Source organism: Mesitornis unicolor, unplaced genomic scaffold, assembly GCF_000695765.1.
Source record: "Mesitornis unicolor isolate BGI_N332 unplaced genomic scaffold, ASM69576v1 scaffold137, whole genome shotgun sequence".
NCBI lineage: Eukaryota > Metazoa > Chordata > Aves > Mesitornithiformes > Mesitornithidae > Mesitornis > Mesitornis unicolor.
The window spans coordinates 23,201-28,623 of NW_010198369.1; the positions used below are offsets into that span (position 1 = coordinate 23,201).

General features: G+C 45.2%; 1 protein-coding gene across 1 annotated transcript in view; it reads left to right on the forward strand.

Moving 5' to 3' along the window:
• ACBD6 (acyl-CoA binding domain containing 6) overlaps window positions 1–5,423 on the forward strand; it is a gene marked incomplete at its 5' end in the record, with an annotated part of 62,873 nt that overhangs the window by 19,260 nt on the left and 38,190 nt on the right. The gene's annotated exons all lie outside the window — the stretch shown is intronic.

Below are 5,423 nucleotides of genomic sequence, written 5' to 3' on the forward strand. Positions count from 1 at the left end.
CCTTAGTGTGGCTTCCAACGTGACTCATGGTACTGATGTCAGGAGGGATTTTCCTGCGTACAAGGTGTTTGGTAGCTTCCTGAAGTGCATTCTCCGATGTGTTTTTTTGTAACACTACATTCTCAGCAGAACTTTGTGGACTACAGGAAGAGAATCCAACACGTGCCTGCTGTGGGCAGAGCACCCTGCAGGGATAGGTGTTGCTTCAGGTCACGGCGTGGTGGGCACATGACAGCTACAGTAGGATCTCAGCCTGCGTACAAGGTGTTTGGTAGCTTCCTGAAGTGCATTCTCCGATGTGTTTTTTTGTAACACTACATTCTCAGCAGAACTTTGTGGACTACAGGAAGAGAATCCAACACGTGCCTGCTGTGGGCAGAGCACCCTGCAGGGATAGGTGTTGCTTCAGGTCACGGCGTGGTGGGCACATGACAGCTACAGTAGGATCTCAGTGCCGACTGAGGAAGAAGTCAAACAGCTTGTGCCACATCCGTCCCAGCACACCCACCTCACCCCATTGGGGGCCAGCATTTCTAGCACAGTTTGACTTAACTGAACATAACACAGCTTTTTAGCCACTATGGGTTTTAGCCTGTGTGTCTGAGCTGAATTAGCAGCAGTTTTAGGGTACCTTAGGTAGATCAGGCTGTGAACTGCACTGGTTCAGCGACTGCTTGGCAAGTGGTTTGTTCCAGTCAGCTTGAGCCTGCCTCTGCTCATGAGTCAAGCCTCCTCGTTCTGTCATCTTGTTGTAATTAAGGGCTGACCTGTGTACATGCGATGGTGTTCAGAAATAATAGTCCAATGTATTTCTGTCAAATTATGATTGACTGCTCTCTACCAGCATGGCACTTGCTGTCTTTGTTCTCCTGCCCAGTTTGGACATAGATAACACCCCTGCTGACAAATTTGCTAGCTCTTACCAGTGAGATCTTAAGCAGCCTTGCAATAGATGCTTTGGGAGTTTGTAAGAGGTGGACCCGGAGCACAGTTGCAGCCTGCAAGCTTCTCTGCAGACCTGCAGCGTTCACAGGCTACAGAGAGCTTTGTTGGTATTTACATGCACATGGAGTCATTGTAAAATTGTCTTCCTTGCCCTTGCCTGGGCAGAATTGTGGGTGGGATGGGTATTAGGAAGCGTGGCTCTGCAGTAGCTGCTGAGACCCATATCTTCATGCTTAGACCTCGGGGTTTCAGTAATGGGTTTTTATAGGAGATTTTCCTCACGTAGAAGAGGGGCAGTGGAGCCAGTACAAATGGGGGGCTTTGCATGCCCTGCTGTCAGACGAGACCATCATCTTTCAGTCAGAGCTGGTGAGTGATGTATCAGATACGTATGGGAACAGCTTTGCCTTGAAATGGGGAAGGAGTCGGGTCAGACACCTGCCCATTCCCTTTGCCCTAGCAGCCAGCGATATGGTTCTGTCTGGGATGCTGTACCACCGCAGCAGTCTGAAAAGTCACTTCTCTTTGATGCTTGTCTCATTTCTTTGGAGGTAAAGTCTGACTCTTGGAAGGAAAGACTAAAGGGAGACTCATCTTATTTTTTCCCTGAGCATTAATTTTCTGTTAAATTCTTCTTCCCCTTTTTTCTTTTTGATGTATTGCACATTTTCTAACCAGATTATTTTTGGCCAGTAACAAAAGGTTAATAATAGCCATAAAAAGAAAATCAATCTTTGATATTTTTTTCCCCCCACCAAGGTAATAAAGGAGAATTTTTTATAAAGGTCTCTGTTCACACGTAGGTGTGTTCCCAGAGAAGGCAGACACATTTTTATTCTCAGCCACGTATAAATTGCAATAACATTTCAGGACTTTGTGACCTAATGTTTATTCCTCTCTTTTTTTTTTTTTTTATTTTGACCTTTACCCTGTAAGAAATCTCACATCCAAAGCAAAAGCAGAAGGAATTTTAAGAGCAACCAGAAGAAAAAGGGAGAGGGAAAAACTCTGGCTTCCTAACAGGCCATAAACACTGCAGCACCTGCTATTGTACATTACTAAATGCACTATCAGTTAATGTGTAGGCTATAAAGAACAGTGGGTTAAGTGTAAGGGAACCTCTGGTGACTTGAATCAGCGGTGCTGTTACTTGAGAGCTGTGCGCTCTTGGTGAGGTTTCCTTCGCAGGCTGCATGCAGCACCTCTGCCAGAGCCCGGTGTGTAGGCAGCCCCTGTGTTTTCCACCCACTGTTCAGACCTTCAGGTGTTTTTCTGTCTTGTTCAGTTTTGCAGCAGTACCTGCATGCAGGCAGCATAAGAGATGAAGAATAAATTAGGGCTTATGAGGGTTACGAGCAGGTAGTGAAGGAGAGGAATGTTATAGACCAATTTTTTTTTAAATTGCCTATGTTTTAGTATGCTTCTAAAAAGTTAGTCAAACAGCATGACAGATTTATGCTCTCTTCCATTACCTTTTTAATAAATGCTTTTCCATCTTGGCTCTCTCAGAGCGTGCTAAAGGATTTAGCTGCCCTAAGCAGCCGGTGACGGTGATGCTCTGCTAGGTGACCTGGAGCAAGTCATGCCAGTTCACCGTACCTGTGGATGTGCCTTACTCACTTTTTGCTGCCTTATTTTAGTTATCTTTGTACTATGTATTGTTGAAGCACTTGCAGGCTATGGATCGAGTGTTGAGCTATTGCTCTTTGTTGTTAAACAGCTTGAGAGCAGAATGAGAGGTCACCTGGCTCTGCTTATTCCTGCAGCGTGTTCGAAAGGGCTTTAATTCTGGGAATAACCACTCGCTCCTGGACTGCAGTGGTCCAGCCCCTGTGCTTTTTGTTTTAAACTGTGGTACTGCTTTTTCAAAAGGGTGTTCGCTAATGACTCTGAAAAGCTGCAGTCACTGAGTTCTCTGATTGTTCGTAATTAGCTCTAATAGCACATTTGAAAAGAGGCGGTAAGCGATTGCCATGGGCAAGGGGATGCAGAAAGGCAACAGGCTTCTCCACTTTGTTGAAAAGGGGCACTTATGTAATTGAATTACCTAAATCTTCAGAGCCAGAGGCCATTTCAAAGTGGGTGGTGGTGTGGTAGTTTGGAGTTCTGCTGGAAATACCCAGAGCTTGGGGCTCAGCCTCCATCCACTGGGACTGTTTGCCCAAAATAGAGACTTTTGGGTGATGAAGTGAAAAAAAGGGGAGTATATCGGTAAAGTAGCAGTTATGAAGGAGCTCAGCAATGTGATTATAATATCCACTTCTGGCTTTAAAATGTATAAAAACATAAGTTTTCCTTGCAGGGGATGAGCAACAAAGGACAACCTTCTTTTTTCTTCCAGGGGGAGGGTTTTCCTTGCAGTGTTTTCTTGGACCTTGGAAAGGAGGCTTTCTGTGGCCAGGGGAGGCACTGACTGCCAGCCCTGCAGAATTGCACCCCAGCTTCGCGCTCCCCTGCGGCTGCGCCGTGGCATCCTCAGTGTTCCCCATGCCAGGAGCAGCAAACTGGCCTGGTGGGAGGATTTATTTGTCCTCAGTTGCGTCTGATGGTGCAGTGCCAGCATGGAGGAGACAGCAGAACTCGGCTCCACTCCTGTGTGTGGGCTGCTGCTCTACCAGCTTGCAGAGGAGCTCCTTTAGTGTGCTTAGGGGGAGGTTTAGGGGCAGTGCACTGCTTCAGTGTTACTTAGGTGTCAGAGTGCTCTTGGGGCAGGGTCTAGCTCTGGTCAACTCATCCTGTGAGAGTAAGGCAGAGAAGGTGGCTTGAAAAGGAGGATTTTGTGCTCTGGTGCAAAGGCCCCACGTGATTGCTTATGCTACGCAGGGAGCAGTGCAGGTTCACAAACTACTAGTGCTGTTTTAGGAAAGGTGAAGGGCGTTGACGTATGGTAGTTGTCCAATGAGAGAGAGAAGGACAAATAGCAGCACTTATTTGCAATATAAAGCAGTAGACCATATACTCCCCTACTGGACTTGCTGTGACTGCACTTCGTTCCATCTGTGGGTACTCTTTACTCCGAAATAAAAACCTGTGCATTCAGGATGTGCCCTTGGGAACGAACCTGGAGCGGCTGCCACAGAGCAGCTTGCTCTGAAACGGCTTTTCAGGCCTGTCTGGCCATGCAAACAAGTCCTTCAACTAAATATTGTTATTTGTGAGTGGAACCGTTATCACTTGACACACAGGATAATTAAGGGCTCTGTACCTATCTCTGTGGTAGAGCAGCTGAGTTAAAGTTGCATCCAAATCTTATTTTATGATTTTTTCTTAAACTACATCATTGTGCAGTTCTATTAATCAGCTTATCAGTGTTATGGTAATAATGTGTAATTATTTAATTTATTATTTTTTCTTTGTTATTGTAATTAAATTGTACTGTAATTATGACTACAAGGATGAAGAAAGCTATAACTGCTCTTCAGTTTTTATTTGCTGACCTTTCGCTTTCCTAGTGAAGGTGCAGGTCACTGTACTGACTTTAAACTGCTTGTCAGCACGTTCTCAATAGTCACTCGTGGAGGGAGCCTCAGGGATTTGAGAAGGAAACTTGAGAACCAAAGTTGAAAATCGTCGGGTTAGGAAATCTGTTGCTAGTATATGTGGATTTTATATTATTCATTCATAAACACCAGTAATTTCAGTGAAAAGCATCTGGTGTCTATCCTGTCTGCTGGGAGTTGGTTGCCCTTTGGTGCCAGTGTTGTATGTGTATTTTGCACCACTTCACGCAAGGCTGCACAGCTGTCTGAAGTCACTCTTGTCAGCGTGTAATTTTGCGTCGGCTGGATTTTATTTCCCTGTTTGTGTGAGTTGGTTTTTTTTCCTAAAAGATACCTAGCGTAGCAAGAGGAGCGTGGTTGGCTCCCCAGCTTGTCCTTCTCCCCAGTCCCCTGCCACACACCTCTAGCAGATACCTGCTTCCCTCCTCTCTGCACGCTTGGGCGGCAGTGGGCTTTTGGAGACAGGGACACGGGGTAGCCATCCCCTCGTAATGCCTTCATTCACATCCTCGTTGGGGAAAAAAGGAGAAGAAAATCTTTTCAAATGAAGACAATACAAACATAATAAATGGCAGGGAGGGTTCATCTCCCTCATGACTCAATCCTTCACAAACAACATTATTATTGACTGGCCTATTGGTTGCCAAAAAGGAAAATCAATTGCACTAGAAGTAGTTGCTGGGCCACAGATCATGGTACTAACCCAGCAGAGACAGGTTGATTTTTATCAACTATCCAAAGACTAATTTCCACCATTAGCTAAAAATGAAGTAGAAATTATGGATATGTCGAAGATTGCCGAGATTGGTGGTCTGCTGGTTTGGTTTTGTTTGTGTGTTTTTTCTGTTTTCCTGCCTGACTTTAAAAGAATCGTGTCTGTATAGCATAAAAAGAACCAAGGAAAGGTCAGGTCTGCTTGTCTGCCTAGAACTGCCTGGTTTTTTGGGTTTTTTAGTCTTGTTCATTTGGATTTCACAG